At 43.6% G+C, this 16,518-nt stretch overlaps 1 protein-coding gene across 1 annotated transcript in view; it reads left to right on the forward strand.

Annotated features, from left to right (window-relative positions):
• Window positions 1–4,207: 4,207 nt before the first annotated feature.
• Window positions 4,208–16,518, forward strand: part of LOC118280280 (scavenger receptor class B member 1-like) — a 104,892-nt gene continuing 92,581 nt past the window's right edge. The window contains exon 1 of the mRNA XM_050701894.1: window positions 4,208–4,516. The gene's annotated coding sequence lies outside the window, so the exon portion shown is untranslated. The remainder of the gene's footprint in view (window positions 4,517–16,518) is intronic.

Here is a 16,518-nt window from a genome sequence, read left to right on the forward strand (position 1 = left end):
CAAAAATACAAAAGGTCCTTTTTATTTACTTTTAACTAAAACAAAATATTTAAAGTAAATTACATAATTAAAAAGAAAAACAAGAATATACCGCGATAAATATAATACAATATTTAAAGTAAACCAAACCCAGCGAACTCTGTTTCGCCACCAATAATTTTCCCTATTTTCCTGCTTTTCTCTTGAATTTTTACCAATTTTCTTTACTATAAACTTACGGAGCCCGAGACCTTTCCAACGAAAGCAAAACTGTGGAAATCGGTTCGTGCGTTCTGGAGTTATAGTGTCAGGACGGAAAACCCGATTTATCTTTATATATTAGAGAATAAGGAAGAATGCCAGAGTTTCTATGAAATCTGGTCCCACTTCCAATAGCTATGTGTGTGTTACATCATTAAGTAATTTTGAGTTAAATAAAAGTTACTATGGCGCCAAGTTCCAAATCTTAGTCCGTTCTGAGTTCCTTTAAAAAGTAAAAACAAAACTAAATCGTGCTGAATATTAAATTCAACCGTTATTCAACAATAATTAAAAAAAAAAAACGTTGCCCCGCACTAGGATTTTCTCCTGTGTCGTGGGTGCGTTTACAAACATACAAGTTCACATACACATACACATCCAGTCCAGTCCACCAGTGACTTGACCGGATGATTTGACTGCATAGTTGGCGCGGTGGCTGGACAATTGGCTGCCGTGCAACGTGTCGCGGGTTCGATTCCCGCACGGAGCAACTCTTTGTGTGATCCACTGAGTGTTGTTTCGGGTCTGGGTGTCATGTGTATGTGAACTTGTAGTTTGTAAACGCACCCACGACACAGGAGAAAATTCTAATGTGGGGCAACGTTAAAAAAAAAACAAATACAAAAAAGACTTCATTTTAATCACCAACATCAGATGATATTTTTATTATACCTTACCTACCCAGCCCGTAGATTGAACCTGACACCTCCACACACAGTCACGTTCACCGCCACGCGAGCGAAGCACTAAAAATCTATAAATAGACAAACAAATATTCTTTTATCTTAATAAAGAATTAATTTAACATTAAACGATTACTACCTAAACCACATAGTTTACATATTATATACTAAACATCATTATTGATTCGCTTCGGCTTTGCTTGCGTGTCGCTTCTCATGTGAGAGAGCCATGCTTCGGCACGAATGGGCCGGCTCGACCGGAGTGATACCACGGCCTCATAGATAACCGACGTGAAACAACGCTTGCATTGTGTTTCCTTGTGTGAGTGAGGTTACCGGAACCCAATGAACCCTCTTCCCAATCCCATTTTTTTCTTATAGAACACCGGTATATGACTGTGTATCCGTATCACCTGATGGTAAGCAATCGCCGCCGCCCAGTGGCGTTACAAGTGCGTTGCCAGAAATTTAAGAGTTGTTGGGAAATCAGAGATTGGGAAAGGGGGTCGCCGGTAACCTCACTCCCACAACGAAACACAACGCAAGCGTTGTTTTACGTCGGTTTTCTGTGAGGCCGTGGTATGTATTACTCCATTCGAGCCACCCATTCGTGCTGAAGCATGGCTCTCCCACACTTATCATCAGTCAGACTGTAAGCCTTGGTGCTACTTACCGATAGTAGTTAAAAATATTTTTGTTGATCTCAAAAAAGGCGATAGTAAATGGATTACGGTTACCAAAAAAAATCGGTTAGGAGATCTACCTAAAACCTAAATAAAATTTAGGCTATTGACGTCAAAATGTTATTGAGTTAAACATTCAGTTTAGTCTAGATTTGTTATCGTTATTTCCTAGTTTTAAAAGTTATTTTTAAAGAAATAGTCACGTGACGACCTAGTAGAATACATCTCCACTTTCTACTCTTAATGTATATTGGGCTGTCATTGCAGCGGTAAGTCCCCTCTTTGAGGAGTAGCTTTAGTGACGCCATGGCGTCTTCACTGACATGAGAGTTTGTTGAGGTACCTGTTTCTCAACATCATTATCAGCCGAGAGACGTCCACTGCTGAACAAAGGCTTCATTTTCTAATAGGGCGGGAAGTAATGGCCAGGTGTCATTACTGCGAGGTGATGCTGTGGAGTATATGGTTATGGTGAACCCTTCATTGGCTGAGTACCAGCGTGTGCTTAGGGATGTGGTCAGCAATGGTGAACCTTCGGGTCCGCCATTGGATCAGGCCAAGGTGTGGAGCGATACAGACTGAGATGCCGTTTCCTCCTTCTGCGAAGCCATCATGCTGCCTAAGAAGTAGGCCGGGCACGTGTGGAAACGAACCTCCTCACGCTCCAGCCGTCACGGGAGACTCTCCGGGTGTCAGGGATCGCGCGACGATCTCCAGCCACCATATAAGCGCTGGTCTGCGGACGGCAAAGGTAGCTCGGAGTCCGACCAGAACCAGACCCAGTGCATACGGCGCGTCGCGTTCCGCGCGAGACTCAAAGAACCATCACATTTACTTATGGAACTTTACTCACTGTATGTCTTTACGTAAATATGTCTGTGCGTTAATAAAAACGTTGCCCCACACTAGGATTTTCTCCTGCGTCGTGGGTGTGTTTACAAACATACAAGTTCACATACACATGACACCCAGACCCAAAACAATAATTTGTGTATGACACAAAGAGTTGCTCCGTGCGGGAATCGAACCCGCTACATGTTGCGCGGCAGCCGGTTACCCAGCCACCGCGCCAACCGTGCAGTCAAAGTCGATTATGATATAATAATGAATTATTTTGAGATTCAACGCAGTAACTGAGAGATGATTTTAAGTACCTATTTTTTATTATTTAGGCTTTTACTTTAGTTCATATTTTATCTTTCTCTCGCGAGTATCGAACTTATTTTTACAAAGATAGTCACGTGTCGTGCCTCGTTTATAGGCGTATGATAAACATTTAAGTTGTTTTGTAATTTAGTTAATTATTTTTAATTAGAACAGTTGTTATTGTTTATGTTATTTTGTACGGTTCTTGGTAATATTGTTTTGTGTATGTAAACATTGTTTTATGGACTGCCTCGTTGGCCGAGTGGTTGCAAGTGCGACTGCAGAGCAAGGGGTCTCGGGTTCGATTCCCGGGTCGGACGAAGTACTACTGGGCTTTTTTCGGTTTATCGAAAATTTTTCAGTGGTAACACGGAGTCTGGAAATGTGCCCGGTATATGGCAATAGGCTCACCACCTATTACATGGGACTAACAACATAAATAGTGAAAAGTGGGTGTACATTGTGCACCTCTGCCTACCCCTTAGGGGATTAAAGGCGTGACGATATGTATGTATGTATGTACATGGTTTCATGTTAAAGGAATATCGTTGGTTGCATGGTTTGATAGGAAACGGCTAAGCAAGAGGTGAATACTGAATAGTGAAGTTTCAAGTGGATTTGAAGATGTTTTTCTAAATAATAAAAAGCTGTTTTTATCCTCAAACTGCTGATTTCAATAAAATTTTAATCCAAGATCTTTAGATTATGATGATTTTTGATCGCCTTTTATCCTCGAAGGGGTAGGCAGAGGTACATTACGGCACGTAATGCCGCTATACAATGTACATGCGCTTTTCACTATTTGTGATATAAGTTCCATGTAATAGCGGGTGAGCCTATTACCATATGCTGAGCACAGTTCCAGTCTCCGTGCTACTACTGAGAAATTTCCGAAAAATCGAATAAAGCCCAGTAACACTTTACCCATACCGTAAAACGGGGTGAATAGAAATCGAGGGGTGAATAGATACAGGAACGGGGTAAATAAATGTTGGCAAAATGTCCTAACATCTATTCATCGCTCGATTTCTATTCACCCCGTTTTACCGTTACCGAGAATTGAACCCGAGACCCCGAGTATCCGGCAGTCGCACTTGCCACCACTCGACCAACGAGGCAGGCAAAAAAATGTAATAGGTATAGGTTTTATTATCATGTCCGGCAAAGTAAGGAAACATAAACTATGACAGAATTATAAAAATAGACTTAGTATAAGGATAACCAATATATTTTTATTAATGCTTCCTGCAATTAACTTATATATGTATACAAAAGGGAATAAATTACGAAATACCGGGCGCAATCAGCAAGCAAACTAGGGCGACTAGCATCGCTTATTATCTAACAAATGTCGTATCAAGTGTAAAATAAATAAATAAATAATAATGACCGACATACAGACGTATAAACAGACCGATATATATTTAAATATTGACGCTCCGAGCTACCGATATCGTTTAAACTGTCACGAGCAACGTCAAAGACAAAACGTGTGCGAAAATTTAAATTTAATTGTTTTATTCCACATTTTTTGTGTCGAATAATAAATAATTATTTTACAGACGGTCATTTTTGTGTCGAATAATAAATAATTATTTTACAGACGGTCGATTTTTTGTGTCGAATAATAAATAATTATTTTAGAGATTTTTTTTTTCGAATAATAATTATATTTTTTTTTTAATTAAACGCGAGTGTGGCGGGTTTATTGTGGACAATGAGCGTATTTTGTGATTATTTGGATTACAATACATTTGAAGAAGTGTAAGTATATTATTTTCTTTATTTTTATTTTTACTGCCTCGTTGGTCGGGTTCGATTCCCGGGCCGGGCGAAGTATTGCTGGGCTCTTTTCGGTTTTTCGAAAATTTCTCAGTAGTAGCACGGAGTCTGGAAATGTGCCCGGTATATACTTAGGTATATAAGCTCACCACCTATTATACATGGGATTTACAACATAAATTGTGAAAAGTGGGTGTACATTGTACAGTGGCATTACGTGTCATTATAATATGCACCTCTGCCTACCCCTTCGGAGTGAAAGGCGTGATGTTGTTGCATTTAATGTATTGTAAGTAATGCCGTTGGTTTTCTAAATAAATAAATACATATATATATATATATATATATATATATATATATATATATATATATATATATATATATATATGTATATGTGTATATATATATATATAAAATAAATAAATATATATATATATATATATTTATTTTATTGTGTCTGCTGTAAGTATAAAATTACCGCATTTAAATAATAATATTATTTGTTCTATTTGTGATCAGAAAATTAAAACTACATGAACCGGTTTTTAAATTATTTTATTTGTTTTGAGTAGAATTATAAATACGGAATTAATAAATTAAATATTTGATTGAAATCTTTAATAATGGACCTATATGAAAACTTATTTCCATTTTTATAAACAATGAGTCACAAACATGTTTGCGAATACAATTTTAAAAATAAGTATAATTTCTTGAGGATCTTGTGTCATGAGGTCATGACTTGATGATTTAATGACTACGACTACTAGGACTAGGTGTGGACGAAGGTACTTACTTCTTTTATGAAAAAAAGAAATATTTTCAAAATTATTTTCCACAAACGGAGAAACGGCACGCATTGTGAGGAGGTTCCTGTCTCTGGAGCCCGAACCACCGGTAGCTTGGACCATGCTCCTGCTACTGGTCGGCTCCTAATTAAATTTTTTTTTAAAGTAGTTCCTTTTTTTGATGTGCGAAAATCATCCAATAACTTCTCCCGCCTTGGGTGAGGCAGGACGGCTCAGACTCTTACTGACTAAAAATCACCCCGTTCCTTCTCCTGCTTTGAGCCGGAGCTCCGGTAACCTACTCATAAAATATAATTTTAGAAAACCGTCGTGAAAAAACGTCTGCGTTATTTTATCTTACGATATCTCAGCGGATGATATAAAATGTTAAAATAAATTCTAAACTTATTTCCTTTGTTATATTAAAATTTGCTTAAAAAGGATCGCCAGTCTAGCCATTTTAGTTATTTCCATGGACTAACAAATCTAGTCTCTCTATAAATTAATTCAAAAACGCCAATAGGTACCAGTTTTATTGAACTTTAGGTTTTATGGATTTGGCAACTCCTTGATTAGTCAGAGTCACGGAATTACTTACAAATTGTTGTTCCGGGTCTTTTTTTATGGGACAAGCCCGCCATGATCTACAGTAGACACAACCATGAAAACATCGGAATATTGAAGTCCTTAGGGACATGAATGCAATCATTCATGACCCCAAGACGCGCTTGATCCCGCAAGGGTCTTTTTTTTTAATAGTACAAGCCCAAGCCAAGGAGGATGTGGCATCTTCCCAAACCGTAGCATCTCCTGTAAGCCAGGATCTACAACATGAAAAAGTCCGGCGCGTCCCAGGGACAAGAATGACTGTCTTGGATCCCGCAACGAAATAAATCAAAAGATATTATTAGAGGAGAAGAAAAAGAAAACGATAGTTTCTGCTACCTAATTGTATAAAGCACAAATGCAATTAAGACGTTAACATATCACTACTAGGCTACTGATAAAACTACCATATTTAATGAAGAATAACTGGGAATGCACTAAAATTTGGAACTTGGCGCCATAGTAACTTTTATTTAGCTCAAAATTACCTATCCAATGATGTAACACACATAGCTATTGGAAGGTGGAACCAGGATTTGCATCCTCTTTTATGTGACAGATAGTTCATACAAATTATGCTATTAATTCAAATTTAATATGGGACATAGCGGCTATCCAGACATTGTGAAACAGGGCCTTTAAGGTAAGCATTCACAGGCCCGCATTGTACACATTCCGTATGACGTCATCGGTACGCATCGCATGTAGGCAATGCCGATAATGCGGTCCGTTTTTTTTTTTTTTTTTTTTGAGGGGGGAAAATCATCCAATGACTTCTCCCGCCTTGGGTGAGGCGGGAGTGTCAGACTCTTACTGACTAAAAACCACCCCGTTCCTTCTCCTGCTTTGAGCCGGAGCCCCGGTAACCTTTTACGTTGTCCGCAGCTCCGGATCAGGCATCAGCCCAACTAGGCCCCATCTGTGGTGGTCTGGCTCTTTGAGGCGCGCGCGGAACGCGACGCGCCGTACGCACGGGTCTGGTTGTGGTCGGGCGGCGAGCTACCCTTACTCGCCGTCCGCAGACCCGCACTTACGGTGGCCGGAGATCGTCACGCGATCCCCGACGCCCGGAGTGTCTTCTGCGGCGGCTGGGGCGTGAGGAGGATCGTTCCCTCACGCGCTCCGCCTCCTCCTTAGCTAGCATGACTGCTTCGCAGAAGGAGGAGACGGCGTCCCATTCCCCCTCGCTCCGCACCATGGCCTGAACCAAAGCCGGACGCGAGAGGTCACCGTCGCTGATCACATCCCTGAGGACACGGCGGTGCTCAGCCCATGCAGGGCACACCGCTACTGTATGCTCCACCGTGTCCTCCGGGTGATCCACGCAATGCCGACACCCGGGCGTTTCCTCCCGCCGAATCCGAAACAGGTACCTACCGAAACTTCCGTGTCCGGTAAGCACCTGCGTCAGGCGGTAGGTGAGGACGCCGTGACGCCTCTCTAGCCACTCCTCAAAGAGGGGACTTACCGCTGCTATAACAGCGAGCCCAGCCCTCGGTTGCGACAGTCGTTGCTTCCATTCCGCCATGAGATCCCGCCGGAGCTCATCCCGCCACGCACTGATCTGACGTGGCAGCGGAGTTTCGCCCCGGCGATGCGCCTCCGCACGTAACCTATATACGTCCGCGAGCACTTTCGCCTCCAGATCCCACGGCGGTAATCCGGCAAGGAGGTTAGCCGCCTCCCCGGAGATTGTGCGGTACCCACGGATCATCCGAATGGCCATGACCCTCTGGGATGAAACCAGCGCGCGAGCTGGTCGTCGCCTTAAATTTGGTGCCCACACCGGGGCCCCATAGAGGGCCATGGACCGCACAATCCCCGCGTACAACCTCCGGCAGGAGGCGTTTGGTCCCCCGAGGTTGGGTAGGAGCCGCTTTAGAGCAGCCCCCGTTCGTTCCAACTTGGGAGCCAAACGTCGGAAATGTTCCTCGAATTTCCACCGACTGTCGAGGACGAGTCCCAGGTACTTCATCGTCACCTCGATGCCGATGGAAACCCCTCCTGCCATGATCTGGAACCCACCCGGAGGTGGCGCATTCCCGCGGCCATAAAAACACATGGCCTCGGACTTATGAAGTGCCACCTCGAGTCCCAGCTGCCGGATCCTTGCGACGACTATCGCAACCGCTCTCGTCATCAAGTCGGCCGCCGCCTGGTGCGACCTCCCGCGTGCTAGTACTAGCGTATCGTCAGCGTAGCAAACCACGCTGACGCCGCTCGGGAGGTCGGTGCGCAGCACCCAGTCGTAGCCTATGTTCCACAGGAGCGGTCCCAGGACCGATCCCTGTGGAACACCGCGCGACATCTCTCGCCGGTTCCACTCACCTCGGTGACCGGGGTAGATGACGGATCTGTCCGTCAGATAATCCTCGACTATACGACGGAGATAGGTAGGCACCCGATGATACCGTAGTGCCTCCAAAATGCAGCTCCAGGGCAGAGAGTTGAAGGCGTTGGCGATGTCCAAAGACACCGCCACGACGACCTTACCCCTGGACACTGCAGACCCCGTCGTAAGGTCCCTCACGCGCATGATGGCGTCCACCGTGGAGCGCCCTCTGCGGAAGCCGAACTGGCCGTCCGCGAGATCCGGCCCTGTTCCCGTCAGGTGCGCGACGAGGCTGTTTGAAATTATTCTTTCAAACAGTTTTCCCACCTCGTCGAGTAGCACGATGGGCCGGTACGCGGACGGAGAGTCCGCAGGGCGCCCCGGCTTCTTCACAAGGACCAGTTTACCCACCTTCCATGATAGCGGGAACTGGCCCCTCTCCAAACATGCGCTGAAGAGACCAATTAGTCGAGGCCTGAGAGTCTCCGAAGCCAGGACCCACGCCTTGCCAGGCAATCCGTCGGGTCCCGGGGCGGTGTTCTTGGCGCCCATCCGGCGCACCGCCACTCTCAGCTCTGCCTCGGTCACTTCTGGTGCTGTGTCGTCGTCGTCGTCGCTGCGGCCCGCATCGGGCACCGCAGAGGGCGGAGTCATGCACGGAGGGATGTAGCCCCTCTGTGATTGGGGGAACAAGGTGGTGACTACCTCCTCTACAACCTCAGGCCGGAGACTCTATGTCAGCGGGGGAGCCTGTGTGCGGAGCTTGTCACGCACCATTAGGTAAGGGCGTCCCCACGGGTCTCTGTCCAGAGTCTCCAGCATCTCCTGGCGGGCCTGGTTTTTGGCCCGCCGGATTTCCGTTTTTAGGGCGTCTTTCGCCGCCTTGTACCCCTCATATAACTCCGCCTCTCTAGCTTCCGCGTCCGGTGGACGGATACGAAGCCTGCGGTGCCTAGTGTACTGGCGTCGCGCAGCAACACACGCACTGCGCAGAGCAGCCAGCTCTTGCGACCACCAGTACATCTGGCGCTTCCGCTGTCCTGGACGGACCCGGGGCATCGCCACGTCGCAAATCCTGTACATGGCGTCCTGGAGCCACCGTGCCTCCTCGTTAATGTCGGCAGGCCTGTCCGGTGGTATCACCCAGGCCTGCACCATGGCGGCTTCCAGGAATAGCTCCCGGTCCAGTTGCCTCAGCGCCCAACGCGGGCCACATGGGGCCTGTCTGACCGGTGGGTCCGCGGACTCAGCGGAAACATCGAACCGGATGTACCGGTGATCGGAATATGTCTCCACCTCCTCCATGACACACCAGTCGACGACACGCGGTGACAGAGCGGGGCTCGCGAACGAAATATCCACAACCGATTCACCCTGCATCCGCACACACGTGGGGACAGATCCCTGGTTCAGGACGACTAGGCCTGTCTCCAGAGCCCAGTCTTCCACCATCCTACCCCGCGTGTCAGTGATCCGGGAACCCCAAGCCAGATTCTTGGCATTGAAGTCCCCGAGGACAAGCACGGGGAGGGAACGGAACCCGACGACGACGTCAACCAACTCCCTCAGGGAGTTGTGGAACTCGACGAGAGTTCGGTTCGGAGAGAAATACACGCCCACCACAGCGATCTCTCCGAACCGTGCTGCGACACAACCCCGGCCTCTTTGAGCACCCTCAAGAGTCGGGGTACCGGCGGCGGCCGACGAGATGATGGTCACCGAGCCATCCAAGTCCGCCACCCAGTGATCCCTGGGCGGGACGAAATAGGGCTCGGAGACCACGGCGATATTAATCGACCACTGCGCCATGCTCTGGAGTAGTAGGTCCTGAGCGGCAGCGCAGTGGTTGATGTTCGCCTGGAGGAGGCGTAATGGAGTCACTATTGACAATCCATCACGACCTCCTCGGCGGCATTACAGCCGGCAGCGGCCGCGGCGACAGCAGCAGTAGGGGAAGCGGTTGCTACTGCAGTGGCGGCGGCGGGAACGACGGCGGTGGCGGAGGGCCTAGCCTTGCCCCTGGTTTTGGCAGGAGGGGAGCAGATTCTGATCCCGGCCCGGTGATTGGCCGGCTTACCAACTGTCGCGCATGCTTGACAGTGTAGCGGGGCGGAGCACGAGCCGGCCCTGTGACCGGGCTGACCGCAGCGGAAGCAGCAGTCACTGCGGTCCACCTCTGAGGTGCACTTAACGCTCACGTGGTGACCCACGTGGCAACGGTAACACCTCATAGGCCGAGGCTCGAGCAGTTTGACCTGCGCCGAGACCCAGCCCACCAGGAGCCTTCGACCCTCCTTTATTTTCTTAGCCGCTGAGACGGGGCAGCTCACGACAACCGTTCGTAGCCCCGAATTGTCTGCACGGATGGTGCCTGCCTTCACCTGGTCTGCAGGGCACCCTCCCGTTCTGGCTACAGCAGCCACTATCTCCTCCGCCGTTACGGAGTCGTCCAGGCCCAATATGCGCAAGTCTAGGCACTTGGTGGGCCTGGACACGCGTGGTGGGCCTGGACACGCGAATGCGGTCCGTACGATGCGGATTAGTGGACGCAGTTGTATGAGTTTCTATACAAGACAAACTAAAATCCCTTGCGTACAGTGCGTACGATGCGGCCCTGTGGACGCGTACATTAAATACTGTAAGCTGATAAATAATCAACTGCAGGAATTTGAACTCTGCGCGTTACAAAACACTGACGTTAGTTACTTTAACTTTATCTCAGTTATCAAACTGTTTAATTATAACAAAAACTCTTAAAACTAATTAGCTTTATAATGATAACTTTAGGAATGTTATTTTCCTAAAACGTGACCGGAGGTGGCACGTTTTTAATCCCCGTAAGTAAGCAGAGATGCACATACGCAATGTAACATCCACTTTTCATCAGTTATGCCATTATGAGTCCCATATAATAGGGGTGAGACTATAATGTCATCACACACACATCAACAGCTCATAAGTGGCCACTGCTGACCAAAGGCTTCTTCTCACACGGTTCTCCGTGTGACCAAACCTTCTGGTTTGAGCATTAATCACCGCGCTTGCTCAATCCGGATTGGCGATTTCACTTTACAGTGTACACCCACTTTCAACCATTTGTGATGTAAGTTCCATGTAATAGGGGTGAGCCTATTGTTTGCATAATTATACTGGGCACAATTCCAGACTCCGTGCTACTATTGAGAAATTTTCGAAAAACCGAAAAATCCTAGTAATACTTTGCCCGACCCGGGAATCGAACCCGAGACCCCTTGTCTTCTTCGCACTTGCGACCACTCGACCAACGAGGCAGTCAAGTAATCCTTCGTTCGAATTCATTTATGAATAACCAGCTACAACCTCGCTGTTTTCCCCGTTACAAAGTAAAAATACGTGTCTAATATTTTTTCGTAACATAACTGACGGACTAAATATATTTTAAATTTTCAAACCCTGTCATCATCCCTATTTTTATGGAAAAATATAACACACATCACAAAAAGCTAATATTTGTAATATTAAGTAGAAAAACGTCATTTTTTCTTCACATACCTGCTTATCATTCACAAACACTAATTTTAAATACCGTTAATTCATTTAGGTATCATACCCGGCTCCTATTGATTGTATCGTGATATCTTATAGCCTATAACATTTCTCAATAAATAGACTATCCAATACAAAAAAATATTAAGTTTTAAATTTTAAATTTAAAAAAATATTAAATTTTAAAATTAAAAACAAACAAGCACAGTCGTCAGCTTTATAAGTTAGTATGGATATTAATAAAAGCAAAAGTGTGACTATGGTGTTTCTTGCTCTTTTCTTTTTCATAGGAACCTACACCTTTTAACGAGTAACTTACATCGCTTATCGATTTCAGTGTTCCGGTGTTTTTATGGTTGTATCTACTGAAGATCCTGGTGCACAAGAGTTGCAGCGGTATAGGTTGGGTGGGGAGGGCTTGTTCCATTAAAAAAACAAAGACCCGGAACAACAATTTATAAGTAATTCCGTGACTTATCAGGGAGTTACCAAATTCATAAATCTAAAGTTGAGTAAAACTGGTACCTATTGGCTTGTATTAATATGGAGACACTAGATTTGTTAGTCCATGGAAATTACTAAAATGGCTAGACTGGACTAAAATAAATAATGATCCTGGTGCACAGGAGTTGCAGCAGTTTAGGGAGGCTTTGGCGGACTTATTGTAAAAAAAACTTCGGTTGATTAAGCGACCAACACACCACACCACTAGATTTGATACACTTTTTTAATTGTTTTTTTACATCTATTCGTCTAAAAAAGCAGCTACCTACTACTATTGCCTATAGGTACTTATGACGCAAATCAAAATCATTTTATGAAATCACTTTTAGGCCTCGGCCTCGAATTTTGCGGGCAGCGGGGCGGCGGCGGCAGCGGCGCGGCAGCGGCAGGATCTTATGCGTATAATCAAATGGACCGGTTTTCGAACACAGCGGCGGCGGAGCGGCGCGGGAGCGGGCAACGAGCGGTGCACTCCAGTCAAGCGGTGACCGCCCGCGTTGCGCGTCTGCATTGTAGTATAGTGTTGTGTACCTACATTTTTTTTGTGACGTATCAAAATGTCCTCGGACGTGCAAGAGCAAATGATTTCGGCAATCTTTGAGAGGACACCCATATGGAACAGCAAAGATATGAACCATAAAAATAGAAGAAAAATTAACCAATTATGGGAAGAAATAAAAAACGAACTGAATATTGAAGACTAAAGCAAAAACTGAAATCACTCTTGATAGTTTCAAGAATATAGTCAAAAGTTTCTACACTTATTCTAGTGTAGTCGTAGAATTTGTCGGGATTTTGTCTCTGTTCTTCATAATTTCGATAAAACTCGCCATTTATTTTCCTTGCCCTATAGTAGGTCTTCTTCTTTAGCCCACAGTAAATCGAGCGTTAGGAATAAATTTGAATCAAAAAGATTTCGTTCGCTAATAAAAACAAATATCTCGACAACACAACGACGAACACAACACTACACCGCTGTAGTGCCGCGCGATCTGCCCGCTAGTTTCGAGAACGGGTCCGCCGCCGCCGCCCCGCTCCCGCTCCCGCGCCGCCGCCGCCCCGCTGCCCGCAAAATTCGAGGCTGAGGCCTTATGGTTACCTGTTACATAATTAATATAATATATTATTACATCAAAAATTTTAATATCATAGGTACTATGTTTTTTCTTAATAAGAACTTTATTTGCGTCATCGAATGATCAGGATAATGGTTTAGATATTTGCAAGTCATCATTACAATCCGAGACAGAACACTGCACTTTTTTTAAGTTGAGGAAATCATCCAATGACTTCGCTCGCCTTGGGTGAGGTGAGAGGGAGTGTCAGACTCTTACTGAGTAAAACCTCCCCGTTTCTACTCCTGCTTTTGCTGCGAGCCGGAGCCTCGGTAAACCCGCTAAGTAGTCCGCAGCTCCGGTATTTTAAAGCCTAAATTATTTATTTCAAATAGAAAAAAAAACGGCAGTTTTGAACGTCAAAGTAAATATTATGATATAAAAAATTATTTGTCTGTCGGTCAGTACTCTAGTTGGCTCTATTTGCTCGTTCCAAAGTATAGATTCCTATGGGAAAGAACGAGCAAGAAACTCCATAGGTTACTCTTTTTTAATCAGATTCGCAATACAATACTTACTTGGTTACATTGTTTCGATTGCTAAAGAACAGGGGTAGATTATGGTCTCTTTCGTTTTTTCTTCTCAGAGTAGTCCGTTAGGCAATGCCGACGTCATCAATTTTTTTTTTATAATTTTTGTCGTATAATGGTCCTCTTTTGTATCCTGTTTGCAGAAACATAAAATCATTTTGTTGAACTAATTTTTAATTTGCCGTTCCATATATTTTTGATTTTTTGTCTAAGTCAACTCTAAAATATAATAAAGTAAGTAGTCTATGATTCTGTGGTACAAATGTGTAGTGTGTTTTTTATTTAAATTCCTTTAATTAATATTAAAGCCATCACATTTCAATCATTTCATTTCATTTCTGGAACAAAAAAAACTAATTTCGTGTAACGAAGCGAGAATTCGAAATTTTGACATAATTTTTAAGTCTACCGTCATTTCTTTTAGAAATTTGTACCTAATAAAATATTATAATTATATGTGGGTATAATAAAAGTCAGTCAGTAGTCATAATATCTTAGTATTAATGTGTTATTTATTTATAATTATGTGTAGAAATTTGATATTTCTAGGTATTTTTTATGATACCTAAATGAATTAACGGCATTTAAAATTAGTGTTTGTGAATGATAAGCAGGTATGTATAGAAAAAACCGTTTATTCTATAAATGTGTCAGAGGGCATCTACTAGTATTAAAATACTAGCTAATGCTCGCTATCAGACCACCACAGATGGGGCCCAGCTGGGCTGATGCCTGATCCCGAGCTGCGGACTACCTAGCGGGTTTACCGGGGCTACGGCTCGAAAAGCAGGAGAAGGAACGGGGTGGTTTTTAGTCAGTAAGAGTCTGACACTCCCTCTCGCCTTGCCCAAGGCGAGAAAAGTCATTGGATGATTTTCCCCCCTCAAAAAAAAAAAAGCTAATGCCCGCTGCTTCGCTCGCGTGGATTACAGACTTTGTCACTAACATAAGTAAGTAGCCTAAGTTACTCCTTAGTACATCTTAATTATCATAAAAATCAAATCAAATCATAAAAATCCCGTCAAAATCTAGTCTAGCTGTTTTAGAGATTAGCCAGCAGAAACAGATATCGCGACAGATTAACAAAAAATATTAAACATTTTATTTTAGTGTATATAATCGTATGTATGCATGCATGCATCTAAACAGTGGTGATTTCAATATTACACACAGACACTCCAATTTTATTTATTAGTCTAAATTACAAATACACCCCTTTGTGAGTTTGAGTGATGTGTGTTATTCTTTCACGTAAAAATTTACTGGATAAAACGGAATGAAATTTCACACAGTACGAATTTGGCCTGAATGGCTTCGAGAAAAGGATGGTACGGCCGTACCGCTTTTTTGCTCGACTTGGCCAGATATTGATAAATAATTTAAAAAGTAATGCAAATAACAAATTGCAATAACATACTTGACAAATTGCACGAGATAAATAAATTAAAATAAACGTTTCAGTACATAGGTATATAAGCAATTAATTTACTGATAATATACTCATGATATTGGCAATTAAAATTGTTTTAACAAGTAATCAAAATATTATTTCACAACAATACTAATTGGGTAGTTTCCTAGGTCAAAAATAAATTATTTTGACATTTCAATATAATAAAATATCCCAAAATAATCGTACTTTTATTCATTATTTTGACGATATACTTATTTATTTAATTTTTCTAGCTAATTTTAGAGAAGTAAGTACCTATGTTATTTGACTAAAATAAATATGACGTCATAAGTTGCGATCTCCTAAAAAAATCACAGAAAAGTAACGTTTTTGACATTTCGATAAAAGTATTGAATTTGACTTGTTGGAAACTACCGTATTGTGCTATTAAAATTTGACTGCCTCGTTGGTCGAGTGGTCGCAAGTGCGACTACCGGACAATGGGTCTCGGGTTTGATTCCCGGGTCGGGCAAAGTATTCCTGGGCTATTTTCGGTTTTTCGAAAATTTCTCAGTGGTAGCACGGAGTCTGGAATTGTGCCCAGTATATGGCAATAGGCTTACCCCCTATAACATGGGACTTATAACACAAATGGTGAAAAGTGAGTGTAAATTGTATAGCGGCATTACGTGCCGTAATGTGCACCTCTGCCTACCCCTTCAGGGATAAAAAGGCGTCACGATACGATAAGATTTAGACATTGCGTGATTCTAACAACTTAACTACCAAAACAATGAAGGCATCAGGTTTAAACGATATCACATATTATTTACCATTTCAAAAGATTTTGATGCTTCGTACTTTCAAGTTAAGGTTGAAAATTGTATGACAAACGAGTCTCTCTCTGAATTTGGTCAATTTTAGGGTGGGTTTAATAGTGCTACTAATACCTGTATACACCTGGGTTTATAATATCTTCGGGGAAAACAAACGTATTGTATTATTAATTTAGTTTTTGTCGTGATCCTAATTATTGTTTTATATATTACTAACTTTTCGGTTACGGTTCCTTCTGCATGATATTTAGAAGATTTTTCCCTATCCTGGAGACATACTTGGAAATAAATAATAAAAGTCTGTCAGTCTGTCCGTCGGTGAAGCAAGGCATAAATATGTTCCTCTCTGAAAAGT

This window comes from Spodoptera frugiperda, chromosome 21 (assembly GCF_023101765.2).
Source record: "Spodoptera frugiperda isolate SF20-4 chromosome 21, AGI-APGP_CSIRO_Sfru_2.0, whole genome shotgun sequence".
Lineage (NCBI taxonomy): Eukaryota > Metazoa > Arthropoda > Insecta > Lepidoptera > Noctuidae > Spodoptera > Spodoptera frugiperda.